A 16,806-nucleotide genomic window follows, 5' to 3' on the forward strand; every position below is an offset into this window, starting at 1 on the left:
CAGATACTCAATGTATTCCATGAGATACCCAACACTTCATTATGAAATCAGCATTGTGTTCCATGATTCTGCCCAACCGTAGGCCAGGGTGGGTGTGCTGAGCACATCTGAGGCAAGTTAGGTTGGTCTATGGTGTTCAGTAGGTTGGCTGGGTGCACTAAATGCATGTTGACTTATATTTTATTGGATATAACCCTATCACGAGTAGAGGAACATCTGTACTTTCTTCCTTTCATTGCTAAGACAGAAGACTTGGGAGCATAGAGACCCTTCAAGCACAGAATCTTCATATTTTATGCTTTGATTGATACTGGATCTGTAAGTTGAAAATTTGCTCCAAAGTGTAAAATCTGACACTAGAAAAGGAATGATGATCATTTGTCTATGTATTTTGAAAGCACATGACTTTCAAATTCCTCCCTATCTTTACAGCATTTGCACCATGATGAACCGAGCTTTCTTGACATTTCCAATCCCTTCCTTCAGCTTGACAAATTTTGCATGCATATTTCTAGACACATGTATATACACCAGGTTGATCTCCCAATGCAGTTTTAAAGCCAGCTTGATGGAGGAGGCCAGCTTAGTAACTTGGAAATTGCTTGGGCAGTGCCTTTCAGAGGTTTATTACATAAACCCATGTGGGAAGCCATTCTAACATGTGATTGGGTGACTCCCGTTAAGGGTCTGAGGCACTTTGGCTCAGTCGAAGTTTTTCCCGACCCTTTCCTGATGAGAGAGCCCATCCGTGTGGGGGTGTGCCTGACCACTGACCCCGGAGACCCAATCACTGACCCTGACCTTGGAGTGCAGCCCCCCCTCAACCTTCATTGGATGGAATTCTCCTCTGAATCTCTTGTTCCCCAATAAAAGGCTACTCCTAGGTGTGTTCTCTCTCTCTCTCTCTCTCCTGCCAGCCCTGAGTAATCCTTGCTGCCCTGCTGGGCGGCTAGAGGAGCGAACCAGAGAGGTGAGCCGTCTCGGACCTAGCAATAGAAATAAGGTAACTGAGTCTTGTGTTTTTATTTCGATCTCTTCTAACTAACTTTATGCCTAGAACCTCATTAATGAAACCATTGCGCAGGCCGCGTGGTAGAAGCCCAGGTTCAAATCTGATTTTTCTGGGAAGGAGCTGGGAGAAATCTCTCACACAATGACCACTCAGAGCAGAGACTTTTGACCCAAACCTTCATCTTCTCTCCTTCCTGTGGCTGGTAACTCACCAGCTGGTAGAAGCGAAAAGACTGTAGGAGTTAGTGATGCCTAAACAAAAAAGAGCAAAGAAAGAGAAAGTATCAAAATAATTAGTCTTTGCAGAGATAGAATTTACCTGAGGTCTCTGGGCAGACAAAGGGAATTCCAGCTTAGATAGGATGCCACCAAAATGAGATTTGGAAAGCAATCCAAGAGCTTTGATGCACCAGATTTATGCATGCTGTCAGCTTCTGAGCAATTTAATTATTATCATTTTCTGCCTTGAGATATTGCCCCTGGTTTCTGGGAATAGGCCTTGAATATTTCCCACTTGGTGACATTTATTACTGCCACCCCTTGTCTTATAGCAAAGCTCAGTCTAAGTCTTCAATTCCCCTGGTCTGCGCTAAATCTCCTGTTTAAAAAGAGCCCCAGCCCTGTTTCCAATTGTAAGCATAAGTATGACTGCTGTAACAAAGGTTCGCTTTTTACAATATTGTATTGGGGTAGATTTCCTTGTCTCGAGCTGTTGAGAAACTGCTGACAGTTTCAGATCTCAGTAAACCCTGTGGACTAAAGTAAGACGGGAGCCCAAGCATGTAGACAGGGCTGGATAGGCATTGTCCTGGGAAGACTGACCTCTGGAGGTTAAGTTCTTTGTGTGTGTGTGTGTGTGTGTGTGTGGTGTGGCGTACATGTGCCAATTCTCCCTCTCTGTCTCTCTGTCCTATCCTGTCTCTTGGTGGTGCTTGGGCCCTCAGGAACTCTTTTTCAACTTCTGACTTGAGGGTGGCCTGCACAGTGGAATCTAGAGCTGAGTTATAGCTGGTCAGTTCTCGCTGACCAGCAATGGCTTATGGCTATGCAGTGCTTGCCTTGGTCCTCTTCCATCAGCACCACATCCTCGTCTTCATCATCACTGCCACCATCATCCTCTTCTTCGTCATTGTATGACCACCACCCTATATATTTATCAAAGTCTTCTCTGTGCTGTGTGAGGCAGTTAGAGATGCGATCTTATAACACTACTGCACATTAGATATTCTTGTGTCCATCTGGTGGCAAGGCAAGTGTGGCTCGTGGTGGTGAAGCATCTTGCAGCAGGTTGCAAGGTGAGTGGAACACAGAGCTGTTTGACCTCAAGGCCTCTGTCCTCAATGCCATACCATGCCATACCCAGCTGCCTCTCTTAAAAGATTTACTTAATCTTTCTCTTTATATTAGAGGTTTTGTTGTGTCCCAAATCAATGGGATTGGTAACGCTGAATTAAATAACAAAACTTTCTTAAAGCTGAATGGCAAAATTAAACAATTTTTAAACAATTCTTTCCCTAAGCCCATTCACAGGCATTAAATATTTAGTGATTTAATTAGGTTACACTTTGTTTTCATTGCAGCCATCAGAATACAAATATTTAGAACTTGACCTGGTGGCTTGGTTTTGTGTTATTTTGACCCTTTGCAGGGCCCCTTTGAATGACATATTGGTACAGAATAGGGTTTCACTGGGACATATTTATACATGCAAATAACATAGTTTGATAAATTTCATTCCCCACTCCCTTCCTTACCCTCCTCTTCCTCTCTCCATCTCCTTCATCCCTTTCCTCTCTGTTAATAATCTTCCTTCTATGTTCATGACATCTTTTTTACCTTCCTTCAATTTCCATATATGAAAGAAAACTTGCCTTTCTGAGTAGACTATTTTGCTTAACATAATGATCTCCAGTTCAACCCATTTTCCTGCAAAGGACATTTCATTCTCCTTTATGACTGAATAAAAAAATACATGTGTACATACATACATATTTCTTTCTATTATCTCTCTACCTACCTACCTCACATTCTCTCTATTGATTCATTTGTTGACAGGCACCTAGGCTAATTCGGTATCTTGACTGTTGTGAATCATGCTGTAATAAACATGGGCATGCAGCTTAGAGGATGCCAACTTTAATTCTTTTGGATAAATACTAAGGAGTGGTATAGCTGCATCATGTGCAGGTTCTGTTTTGAGTTTTTTTGAGAAGCCTCTCTACTGACGTCCATAGTAGCATATCCTGATTTAGATTTCCCCCACAGTGTGTAAGGGTTCCCTTTCCCTGCATCCTAGCCAGCATTTGTTGTTATTTGTATTCTTGCTGATTAATATTCTGAGTGGGATGAAGTCTCAGTGTTATTTTGATTTGCATTTACTTGATGGTTAGAGATGTTGAACGTTTTTTCATACATTTATGGTTCATTTATGCCTCTTTTGAGAAATGTGTGTTCAATCCATTTGTCCATTTACTAATTGGGTTTTTGGTGTTAAGAATTTGAATTTTTAAAAAATATATTCTGCATATTAGTACCCTGTTGGAAGAGCAGCTAGAAAAGATTTTCTTCTGTTCGGTGGGCTCTCTCATCACTATTAACCATTTTCTCTGCTCTGCAGAAGCTCTTTAATTTGATGCCATCTCATTTATCAAATTCTTGCTGTGATTTCCTGAGTCCTATTCAGGAAGACATTGCCTATGCCTGTATCTTGAAGTGTTTTCTTCTAGTATTTGAAAGCTTCAGGTGTTATATTAGGTGTTTGATGTATTTTGTGTTGTCTTTTATACAGGGTGAGAGAGAGTGATCTAGCTCATTCTTCCCCATGTGAATAACCAGTTTTTTGAGCAACATCTGGTAAAGAGGCTATCTTTTCTCCAACACGTGTGTTTGGCATCTTTGTCCAGAATCTGGTGACTGTAGCCACGCACGCTTGCCTCTGTGTCTTCTATTTCATTGATCCTTGTGTCTGTTTTATGCCAGTTTCATACTGTTTTTTTTTTTTTTCGTTACTATGGTTCTGTAGTATACTTTGAAATTAGTTAATGTGATGCTTTTAGAATTGCTCTCCCCCCACCCCACTCAGGATTACTTTGTTATTCTGTGTTGTTTGCTGTTCCATATGAATTTTAGGATTTTTTTTTCTTCTTCTGTGAAGAACATCATTGTTATTTTGGTGGGGACCACATGGAATCTGTAGATTGTTTTTGATGTGGCCATTTCAACAATATTATTTCTTCCTATCCAGGAACATGGGACGTCTTTCCATCTTGTGGTGCCTTCTTCCATTTATTTTCTCAGTGTTCTGTAATCTTCACTGTAGAGGTCTTTCACATACTTGGTTAACTTTATTCCAGGCATTTTGTTTGAAGCTATTGTGAACGGAATTGTTTTCCTGATTTCTTTCTCAACAGGTTCATTATTGGTATATAGACAAGCTATTTATTTTTGTATGTTGATTTTATATCCTGTTAATTTGCTGAATTTAGTTCTCAGCTCTAAAAGTGTTCTGATGGAGCTGTTAGGGTCTTTTAAGTATGAAATCACATCACCTGCAAATAAGGACAGTTTTACTTCTTCCTTTTCTATTTGTATCCCTTTTATTTCTTTTCTTTGATAATTACTCTGGCTAAAATTTCAAGAACTATATTGAATAGAAGTGGTGAGAGGCAATGACCTTGTCTTGTTCCTAATTTTAGGAGAAATGTTTGTAGTTTTTCCCCACTCAGTATTGTGTTGGCTTTCAGTTTGTCATACACAGCCTTAACGGTGTTGAGGTGAGGGCCTTCTATCCAGAATTCCTCACGGCTTTTGTCATGAAAGGGTTGAATTTTGTCTGAGGCTTTATTATTATTCTTTGCATCTATTGAGATTTTTATATTTGCCTGTGTTGAGCTATTCTTGCATTTCTGGAATGAAACACTAACTTGATAATGGTGTATGATCACTGTAATGTGTTGTTAAATTTGGTGTTCAAGAATTTAATAAAGAGTTTTGCATTTGTGTTCATCAGGAATATTCGACTGTGATTTTCCTTCATAGTAGTGTCCCTATCTGGTTTTGGTATCATGGTGATCATGGCTTTGAAAAATGAGTTTGAAAACACTATTTCTTGAAATAGTTTGAGGTGATTGGATTTTCTTTAAAAGTTTGGTGAAATTCAGCTATGAATCCATCTAGTTCTGGGACTCTCTTTGTTGGGAATCTTTTTTTTTTTTAGGGTTTTGATCCATTTCTTTTTTTCTTTTTTATTATTAGTTGTTCAAAACATTACAAAGCTCATGATATATCATCTTCCATACATTTGATTCAAGTGGGTTATGAACTCCCATTTTTTACCCCAAATACAAGTTGCAGAATCACATCGGTTACACATCCACATTTTTACATAATACCATATTAATGACTGTTGTATTCTGCTACCTTTCCTATCCCCAACTATCCCCCCTCCCATTCCCTCTCATTTTCCCTCTCTACCCCATCTGCTGTTGTTTAATTCTCTCCCTTTTTTCCCCCTTTCCCCTCACAAACTCTTATATGTAATTTTGTGTAACAATGAGGGTCTCCTTCCATTTACATACAGTTTCCCTTCTCTCTCCCTTTCTCCCACCCCACTCGTCTCTGTTTAATGTTAGTCTTTTCCTCATGCTCTTCTTCCCTGTTCTGATCTTAGTTGCTCTCTTTATATCAAAGAAGACATTTGGCATTTGTTTTTTAGGGATTGCCTAGCTTCACTTAGCATTATCTGCTCTAATGCCATCCATTTCCCTGTAAAGTCCATGATTTTGTCGTTTTTTAGTGCTGCATAATACTCCATTGTGTATAAATGCCACAGTTTTTTAATCCATTCATCTATTGAAAGGCATCTAGGTTGATTCCAAAGTCTAGCTATTGTGAATTGTGCTGCTATGATCATTGATGTGGCAGTATCCCTATAGTATGCTCTTTTAAGGTCCTCAGGGAATAGACCGAGAAGGGCGATAGCTGGGTCAAATGGTGGTTCCATTCCCAGTTTTCCTAGGAATCTCCATACTGCTTTCCATATTGGCCGCACCAATTTGCAGTCCCACCAGCAATGAACAAGTGTACCCTTTTCCCCACATCCTCGCCAGCACTTATTGTTACTTGACTTCATAATGGCTGCCAATCTTACTGGAGTGAGATGGTATCTTAGGGTGGTTTTGATTCGCATTTCTCTGACTGCTAGAGATGGTGAGCATTTTTTCATATACTTATTGATTGATTGTATGTCCTCCTCTGAGAAGTGTCTGTTCAGGTCCTTGGCCCATTTGTTGATAGTTTGTTTGTTATCTTATTGTTTAATTTTTTGAGTTTTTTGTATATTCTGGATATTAGGGCTCTATCTGAAGTGTGAGGAGTAAAAATTTGTTCCCAGGATGTAGGTTCCCTGTTTACCTCTCTTATTGTTTCTCTTGCTGAGAAAAAACTTTTTAGTTTAAGTAAGTCCCATTTGTTTATTCTTGTATATAACTCTTGGGCTATGGGCGTCCTATTAAGGAATTTGGAGCCTGACCCCATAATATGTAGATCGGAGCCAACTTTTTCTTCTATCAGGTGCAGAGTCTCTGATTTGATAACTAGCTCCTTGATCCATTTTGAATTAACTTTTGTGCATGGCGAGAGAAAGGGATTCAGTTTCATTTTGTTGCATATGGATTTCCAGTTTTCCCAACACCATTTGTTGAAGATGCTATCCTTCCTCCATTGCATGCTTTTAGCGCCTTTATCAAATATAAGAAAGTTGTAATTTTGTGGATTGGTCTCTGTGTCCTCTATTCTGTACCATTGGTCCACCTGCCTGTTTTGGTACCAGTACCATGCTGTTTTTGTTACTATTGCTCTGTAATATAGTTTGAAATCTGGTATCGCTATATAGCCTGATTCACACTTCCTGCTTAGAATTGCTTTTGCTATTCTGGGTCTTTTGTTTTTCCATATGAATTTCATGATTGGTTTATCTATTTCTACAAGAAATGCCATTGGCATTTTTATTGGCATTGCGTTGAACCTGTAGAGAACTTTGGGTAATATTGCCATTTTGATGATGTTGGTTCTGCCTATCCATGAACAGGGTACATTTTTCCATCTTCTAAGATCTTCTTCTATCTCTCTCTTTAGGGTTCTGTAGTTTTCATTGTATAAATCTTTCACCTCTTTTGTTAGGTTGATTCCCAAGTATCTTATTTTTTTTGAGGATATTGTGAATGGGGTGGTTTTCCTCATTTCCATTTCAGAAGTTTTGTTGCTGATATACAGGAATGCCTTTGATTTATGCATGTTGATTTTATATCCTGCCACTTTGCTGAATTCATTTATTAGTTCTAGTAGTTTCTTTGTAGACCCTTTTGGGTCTTCTAGGTATAGGATCATATCGTCTGCAAATAGTGATATTTTAAGTTCTTCTTTTCCTATTTTTATGCCTTTAATTTCTTTTGTCTGTCTAATTGCTCTGGCTAGTATTTCAAGGACTAAATTAAATAGAAGTGGTGATAGAGGGCGTCCCTGTCTTGTTCCAGATTTTAGCAGGAATGCCTTCAGTTTTTCTCCATTTAGAATGATGCTAGCCTGAGGCTTAGCATATATAGCTTTTACAATGTTGAGGTAAGTTCCTGTTATCCCTAGTTTTTCCAGTGTTTTGAACATAAAAGGATGCTGTACTTTGTCGAATGCTTTTTCTGCATCTATCGAGATGATCATATGGTTCTTATCTTTAAGTCTATTGATGTGGTGAATAATATTTATTGATTTCCGTATATTGAACCAACCTTGCATCCCAGGGATGAATCCTACTTGATTATGGTGCACAATTTTTTTGATATGCTTTTATATTCGATTCACCAGGATTTTATTGAGGATTTTTGCATCTATGTTCATTAGAGATATTGGTCTGTAGTTTTCTTTCTTTGAAGTGTCTTTGTCTGGTTTTGGGATCAGGGTGATGTTGGCCTCATAGAATGAATTTGGAAGAGCTCCTTCTTTTTCTATTTCTTGAAATAGCTTGAAAAGTATTGATATTAATTCTTCTTTGAAGGTTTTGTAAAACTCTGCTGTATACCCATCCAGTCCAGGGCTTTTCTTGGTTGGTAGTCTTTTAATGGCTTCTTCTATTTCTTCCTTTGTTATTGGTCTGTTTAAATTGTGTGTGTCTTCCTGACTCAATCTGGGCAGCTCATATGACTTAAGAAATTTATCAATGTCTTCACTGTCTTCTATTTTATTAGAATATAGGGTTTCAAAATACTTTCTAGTTATCTTCTGTATTTCTGTAGTGTCTGTTGTGATATTGCCTTTTTCATCCCGTATGTTAGTAATTTGAGTTTCCTCTCTTCTTCTCTTCGTTAGCATGGCTAAGGGTCTGTCGATCTTATTTATTCTTTCAAAGAACCAACTTTTAGTTTTATCAATTTTTTCAATGGTTTTTTTTTATTTCGATTTCGTTGATTTCTGCTCTGATGTTAATTATTTCTTGTCTTCTGCTATATTTGCCGTTGTTTTGCTCTTCCTTTTCTAGGGTTTTGAGATGTAGTGTGAGTTCGTTTATTTGTTGGTTTTTTCTTTTTTTGAGGAATGAACTCCAAGAAATGAATTTCCCTCTTAGAACTGCTTTCATTGTGTCCCATAGATTCAGGTATGTTGTGTCTGAATTGTCATTTATCTCTAAGAATTTTTTGATTTCCTCCTTTATGTCTTCTGTAACCCATTGATCATTCAGTAACATATTATTTATTTTCCATGTGATGCTGGATTTTTCCTTCCTTCTTTTATCATTGATTTCCAGTTTCATTCCATTATGATCAGATATGGTGCATGGTATTATCTCCACACCTTTATATTTACTAAGAGTTGCCCTATGGCATAATATATGATCTATCTTTGAGTAAGATCCATGTGCTGCTGAGAAGAACGTGTATCCACTTGATGATGGTTGATAAATTCTGTATATGCCGGTTAAGTCTAGGTTATTGATTGTGTCATTGAGTTCTATAGTTTCTTTATTCAGCTTTTGTCTGGAGGATCTGTCTAATGGTGAGAGTGGTGTGTTGAAGTCACCCATAATTATTGTGTTGTGGTCAATTTGACTCTTGAACTTGAGGAGAGTTTGTTTTACGAATGTTGCTGCACCATTATTTGGTGCATATAAATTGATAATTGTTATGTCTTGTTGGTGGACAGTTCCTTTTAACAGGATATAGTGTCCTTCTTTATCCCGTTTGATTAACTTAGGTTTGAAGTTGATTTTATTCGATATGAGTATGGCCACTCCTGCTTGCTTCCGAGGGCCATGTGAATGGTATGATTTTTCCCAACCTTTCACCTTTAGCCTGTGTATGTCTTTTTCTATCATATGAGTCTCCTGAAGGCAGCATATTGTTGGGTTTGTTTTTTTGATCCAGGTTACTAGCCTGTGTCTCTTGATTGGTGAGTTTAGTCCATTAACATTTAAGGTTACAATTGAAATATGATTTGTACTTCCAGTCATGTTTATTTATTTATTTATTTTAGTTTGGCTAGTTTTTACTTTTTGGTTATTTTCCTCCCCCTTTACTGAGATACCTCCCTCTGTTAGTTTTGGGCACTATTTTTCAATTCCTCTTCTTGTAGAATTTTGCCCAAAATGCTTTGCAGTGCTGGTTTTCTGGCTGCGAATTCTTTTAGCTTTTGTGGTATCGTGAAAGATTTTAATTTCATTGTCAAATCTGAAGCTTAATTTTGCTGGATACAGTATTCTTGGTTGGAGACCATTATTTTTCAGCATTTGAAATACATTGTTCCAGGATCTTCTCGCTTTCAAAGTCTGTGATGAAAAATCAGCCGTTAACCTAACTGGTTTACCCCTGAATGTAATCTGCCTCCTTTCCCTCGTAGCTTTTAATATTCTCTCCTTGTTCTGTATGTTGGCCATCTTCATAATTATATGTCTTGGAGTTGGTCTATTATAGTTTTGGATGTTTGGGGTCCTGTAGGCTTCCAGGATTTGGCAATCCATTCCATCTTTCATCTCTGGGAAGTTTTCTAGGATTATTTCATTTAATAGGTTGTGCATTCCTTTGGTTTGAACCTCTGTGCCTTCTTCTATCCCAATGACTCTCAAATTTGGTTTTTTGATGAGATCCCATAAGTCTTGGATAGATTGCTCATGAGATTTAAGCATCTTTTCAGTGTTGACTATACTCATTTCAAGTTGATAAACTTTGTCTTCATTATCTGATGTTCTGACTTCTACTTGATCTAGCCTATTTGTAATATTTTCGTTAGCGTTTTTAATCTGGTTTATGGTTTCTTGCATTTCTAAAATTACTGTTTTTTTTTTTTTAAGATCTCTATCTCCTGGTAAAGCTCGTTCTTTGCAGTTTGAATTTGTTTGTTTAGTTCGTTTTCAAAATATACTTTCAATTGTTGGACTTGCTATCTCATGTCTTCTCTAATATTCCGTTGCATCTGAGTTAGGTATGCCTTGGTTTCTTTCCCTGTCCATGTTTCTGATGCTTCTAGGTCCTCCTGTAGATTTAAGTTGTCCTGCATTATCTGTAATCCTTTTTCCCTTGTTTTTTCATGTTGTTCATGCTACTTTCCAGCTCTGTTTGACTGCTTTGTAACTGCTTCCTCCTATACATTTGTTTTGGCTTTGTTTATCTCTGTTGTGTCTCCTTTGTGGTGGGAGATTATGCCTATAGATGTTGGGCTTTATTGTACTTTAGAGCTGATTCATTCAATTTATAAAGGGCTTCCAGATTTTGTATGCATATAGTGGTTTGTTTTCTGTTCTTAGGACTTTAGGTTAGGTGCTATGCAGGTATAAGGGTTAGTATGTCTTGGCTACTTTAGAAGATTGCTCTACTGAAGGGGGATACTAACAGTCGATTGGATCAGGGTGTTGGTAGGAGCTAGGTATTTAGGTGCACTATAGACGGCCTCAAAACATTCACCTATTTGCATTTAGACAGTTACACGAAATGGAGGACGTACTGCTTGGGGTGAAAGTTGTGGGGAAGGGGAAGGAAGGTGCTCTTGAAAAGAAAGAAGGAGAAGGAGATAGATAGCATAGAGGAGAATGGAAAGAGCAATAAAACTTGGAAGGGGAGAGAGAGAGGGAAAAGGGAGAGAAAAAAATAAAATGAAATAAGAAATAAAATTAGGTCTTAGAGGTCCATTTTCTTCTCTTCCCGTAGGCAAAGCTGTGCCCTCCGGGCTGAGTTTTGTCCTCAATGTGTCAACAGAAATCCCTGTAAGGCGGCTCCTGGGAGTCTCTCAATCCTGTTGGTCTAGAGCCGTTTCACTTCTCCGGCCCCTTCTCCCCTTCCTCCTGCCAGCCAGCCAGGCCCTGCTCATCGGAGGCAGTTCCCCAAGGATTTGGTTACACTTTTCAGCCCCACCGAGTGCTCTATTTCCCTAACGACTGAGCACTCTCTCTGTGATTCATCTAAGCCCCAGTGCTGTGGAGCTGTGGTCTGGGAGTCCATAATTTAATTTTTCCGGACCCCTTTGGTGGGCACACCTTCGGAATCTGGCGGCTAAGACCATTGGTGTCACCGCTGGTGGTAATAGGAGTTGGGGGTCGAGGATCCCCTCTGCTTCCCTCAGCCCCTACAATCACGACCACTCCTCTGGTGGTAGGAGGAGTTGGGGGTTTGGAGTGTCCTCTGTTTCCCTCCGCCCCTACCGTCCCGCCCTCTCAGTTGGCCGTTGGGGGAGTTGGGGGTGGGGAGTCTTCTCTGCTTCCCTCTGCCCCTCCAGTCATGCCCATGTCACTGGCAGTAGGGGGAGTTGGGGATTGAGAGTCCTTTGGCCCTTACGGTCACGCCCACGGAGAGATGTTGGGAATCTTTATTATTGATTCAATTTCATTTTTTGTTATTGGTTTGTTTGGGTCATTATTTATTTATTTATTTATTTAAAAAGACACATTTATTCAGTGTCATGATCAGACTATTACACTTAGCAATCAACATCATGGGTGCAAAAAAAAAAAAATAAAAGTCTACATTAAAACCCTTTGCTGGAATGCTTTACACTTTCCAAAGAACAGAAACTAAAATAACCTGTTATACAATTAGTCACAAATACAGTCCCCGAGTTTTTTTGCCCATACACACGAGGATTGTCTAAACCATGTCTTCTTTGTAGCTAGGCCCTGCCACCACTGTGCTTGGCTGAGTTCTCAAATCTGTTGTAACCTGTAGCTTCCCTGTCACTTCCCTGGCCCTCCGCTCCTGCTAAGCTTTGTTTCCTGGCAGGATTAAAACCTTCTGCCACTGCCATAGCTACTGCTGCTGCTGGAACCGCCATAGCCACCTTGGTTTCGTGGTTTGGCAAAATATTGGCCTCCACCACCGTAAGGTCCAGCGCTTCTGACTCCAAAGTTTCCACCCTTCATGGGTCCAAAATTTGATGACTGATTGTTGTAACTGCCAAAATCATTGTAGCTTCCACCACCTCCAAAATTGCTTCCATCGTTACCAAATCCACTGTAGCCATCCCCGCTGCCACCATATCCACCACCACCATGACTGCCACCACAGCCACCACGACCACTGAAGTTCCCTCCACGACCAAAATTGTCATTTCCACCAAAACCACCTCCACGACCACCACCGAAGTTTCCAGAACTACTTCCACCTCTTTGGCTAGATGAGGCACTAGCCATCTCTTGCTTTGACAGGGCTCTCCTCACTCCACAGCTGTGGCCGATCACACTGTGGTATTTCTGAATGACAATCTTATCCACAGAGTCCTGGGCGTCAAAAGTTAACAAAAGCAAAGCCCTTCTTCTTTCCGTGGCCTCCGTCAGTCATGATTTTAGTAACTTCAGTTTTCCCCTGCTGTTCAAAATAGTCTTGTAGGTGATGTTCTTCAGTGACTTCCTTAATGCCACCAACAAAGATCTTTTTCTCAGTTAAGTGGGCCCCTGGTCTTTGGGAATCCTCTCTGGAGACAGCTCTTTGGTTCCACATCTCTTCCATCCACCTTGTGTGGTCTTGCATTCATGGCTCATCCACTTCTCCATAGTGACATAAGTGACAGGCCCAAAGCCCCTGGAGCGCTTGGTGTTTGGGGGTCTCATTCCCATACAGTGCGTGAGTGTTCCCCAGACCTCAAAATGGCTTCTCAGACCCTCATCAGCTGTTTCAAAGCTCAGCCCTCCGATGAATAGCTTCCACAGCTGTTCTGCTCCTTAGGGGACTCTGATTTAGACATGACGGCAGCAGGAAGACAGACTTTAACGATGCTTTCTCAGCCACGTCCACGGGCAGAAAGGAGGCTTGTTTGGGTTTTTAATAATATCTTCTTGATTCAATTTTGGCAGGTCATAAATGTATGAATATATCATATATTCATCTAGATTTTATGATTTATTAGAAAACATTTTCAAAATAGTTCCTAATGATCTTCTGAATTTCATTGATATTTATTATGATATATCCATTTTAATCTCTTATTGATTTGAGTCTTTTCTTTTTTTTGGTGAATTTGACTAAAGGTTTATTAATCTTGTTTATCTTTTCAAAGAAGGAATTCTTTCTTTTCATTGATCTTTTGTATTATTCTTTTAGTGTCTGTTTAATTAATTTTAACTCCAACTTTGTAACTCTTTCTTCCTACTGGTTTTGAAACTGGTTTGCTCTTGTTCTTCTAAGACCTTGAGATACACAATTACTTATTTATTTGAGATCTCACTGATTTTTTTTTATTCATTCTTAACTAAAAAGTTCCCTCTTAGAACTGTTTTGCTGTATCCCATAGATTCTGGTATGCTTAATTCTAGGAAATTTTCAATTTCTCCCCAATTTCTTCAATAACTTTTGATAATTCAAAAGTTCAATTTCCTCATGGTTGAATAGTTTCTGTAGTTTATAATGACGTTGACTTCTGATTTCATTCCATTATGATCTGATAAGTTGCAAGAGATTATTTAATTTTTTAAAAAAAATTTTCTAAGAATTGGTTTATGGCCTAATACATAATACACTTTGGAGAAAGTCTCATGGGCTGCTGAAAAGAAAGAGTATTCAGCTGTTGTTGGATGGAATATTCCAAAGATATCTGTTAAATCCATTTTACCTGTCATATATTTTAACTGTGTTGTGTCTTTGTTAACTTTTTTGTCTGGATGACCTATCTTTTGGTGAGAGTAGGGTATTGAAATCACCTACTATTATTGTATTGATGTCTATCTGTCCTTTATGTTGAAATAGTGATCGTTTTATGAAATTGACTGCATCAATATTTGGAGCCTATATATATGTACAATTATTATGTCCTCTTGTTGGACTGTTTCATGTATCAATATGTAATGACCTTCTTCGTCTCTTCTGACCAATTTGATTGAAGTCTGCTTTGTTGAATATGAGAATAGCTACTCATACTTGCTTTTTGATCCCATTTGGATGGAATATCATTTTCCATCCTTTTACTTTCAGTCTTCGAATGTCTTTGCTGGTGAGGTGTGTTTCTTGCAGACTATATACAGTTGGATCTTTAAAAAAAATTCCATCTGCCGTCTATATCTTTTAATTGTAGAATTAAGACTTAGGCTTATTATAGAGAGGTATGTGCTAATATTATTTTGTCATTTTGTCTTATTTCTAATGCTTGATTTGTTCCTAACTCTCATTTCCTTATCTATTCTTCTATTGGGAATTCCTTTAGTTTATGCTTATCTTAAAAGTGTTATTTTATTTTATTCTGAAGGATAGCTTTGCTGGATATAGTCATCTAGGTTGGCAGATATTTTATTTCAGGGCTTGAAATACATCATTCCATGCCAAACAAACCTTTAGAGTTTTGCTGAGAAATCTACTATCATTCTGAAGGCTTTGCCTTTATAAGTGACCTTGTGCTTCTCTTGCAGCTTTTAAAATTCTTTATTTGTTCTGCATTTTGGCATTTTAACCATAATATAGGGTGAATAAATTCTCTTCTGATTATGTCTACTTGGGGTCCTAAAAGCCTCCAGTACCTGCATATTCATCTTCTTCTCAAGATTAGGGAGAGTCTCTGCTATTATTTTACTGATTTTTTTTTATTGTGTTAGACTGTCTCCACTCCTTCCTCAGTACCCATGAATCTTAAATTTTGTCCTTAATGTTGTTCTAGAGTTCTTGTATATTCTGTTCATAGTTTATCTCACTCCCCCATTGCTATCTGAATGTTTTAGTTTGTCCACCTTGTATTCAAGCACTGGTATTATTTATTGTGCTTAATCTAGTCTATTAGCCAATCGTGCCCTAAGAACCCTTAACCTCTGTATTAGTTGTGATGCCATAGACAAGATGGCATAAAACCCAAAAATTTCCTCACAGTTCTAGAGGCTGGAGTCCAATATCAATCTTTTAGTAGGTTTGGTTTCTTCTGAGGTCCCTCACCTTTGGCTTGCAGGTGGATATTTTCTCATTGTGTCCTCACATGGTCCTTTTTCTGTATGCCCACACCCCTGGTACCTCTCCTTGTGTCCTAATCTATTCTCATAAGGACATCCATTTTTATTGGATTAGGATCCATCCTAACAGATTCATTTTGCTTTAATTTTCTCTTTAAAGGTATATCTCCAAATGTCATCACATTCTGAGCTAATGGGAGTTAGTTCTTCAACCTGGGTATTTTTGGAGGCGGTAAGGGGAGGGAAGCAAAATTCCATCCACAATATTCCTTCTGTCTTTCAGCAGAAGAGTGATTAATGTTACCTGAGAAGACAACATTATGAGGTTCTTTTACATTTTATAGAAAGGCTCGAGTCTTAGTAATTAAATAAGCAAATGGTGGGATTACAATGTAATCTAAGGCAATAGAAATGCCCAAAGTAAAAAGAGTACCTGGATACCTTCCGTCTGGAAGTAACAGGGAAGGCTTTAATAAGAGCTAGTGCTTATTAACTGTCTTTTCTTTATTCAGTGAATATTTATTAAGCATATACTATATACTGAGGACTATTCTAGATACTGGGAACAGGGCATTGATGACAACTCTTGTGGTTTTACAATCTAACAAACTCTAATTTCTTGTGTATGTCTTAGAGGGTGTTGCCCCACCTGAATACCCCTCTGTGACTATGGCACTCATCTCTCTAGCTGTTGGTCAATTTAACAGCTGGAGGCCTAGGGCAATTGTCTTCATCTAAAAGCCCTGCATCACCTACAATTGTTCTCCTCATGGGCAGCCTGCAGCCAGTGACTAGCAGATACAAAGGAATAAACACTGGCTTCTGTTTCTGACAGCTTGGAGGGTTTTCCCAGCTCCAGAGCTTCCTGTGCAATTGGCTGAGGCCTCCTTTTTTACTATACCAGGTGCAACTTGTCTCCCGACCCAATCCTGCATTCCTCATGTTTTAGCCAGTTTTGCATCACTGTGACCAAAATACCCTGCAAGAGCAACTTGGAGAGGGCTGGGGCTGTAGCTCAGTGGCACAGTACTTGCCTAGCAGGTGTGAGGCACTGGGTTCGATCCTCAGCACCACATTAAAAATACATACATACATACATACATACATACGTACATGCATACATACATGCATACATACATGCGGTCCATCTACAACTATAGAAGAGATTTAAAAAAAAGAGCAACTTAGAGGAGGGACAGCTGGGGCTCACCATTTCAGGAGTTCAAGTCCATGGATGGCCATCTCCATTGTTCTGGGCCCAAGGGGATGCAGAACATCGTGGAGGAAGGGTGTGGCTGAGGGAGAACGCTCCCCTCATGGCAGCAAGGAAGTGGGGGAGAGGGGATGGGCAGGAGTGGGGAGGAAGGGGCCGCAGGGCAGATGCACCTTCCAGGGCACGC

General features: G+C 39.2%; 1 pseudogene; it reads right to left on the reverse strand.

Annotated features, from left to right (window-relative positions):
* Positions 1-12,265: 12,265 nt before the first annotated feature.
* On the reverse strand, positions 12,266-13,224 carry LOC144257323 (heterogeneous nuclear ribonucleoprotein A1-like; annotated as a pseudogene).
* Between the last annotated feature and the right edge of the window lie 3,582 nt (positions 13,225-16,806).

Source organism: Urocitellus parryii, chromosome 10 (genome assembly GCF_045843805.1).
Source record: "Urocitellus parryii isolate mUroPar1 chromosome 10, mUroPar1.hap1, whole genome shotgun sequence".
NCBI classification, from domain to species: Eukaryota; Metazoa; Chordata; class Mammalia; order Rodentia; family Sciuridae; genus Urocitellus; species Urocitellus parryii.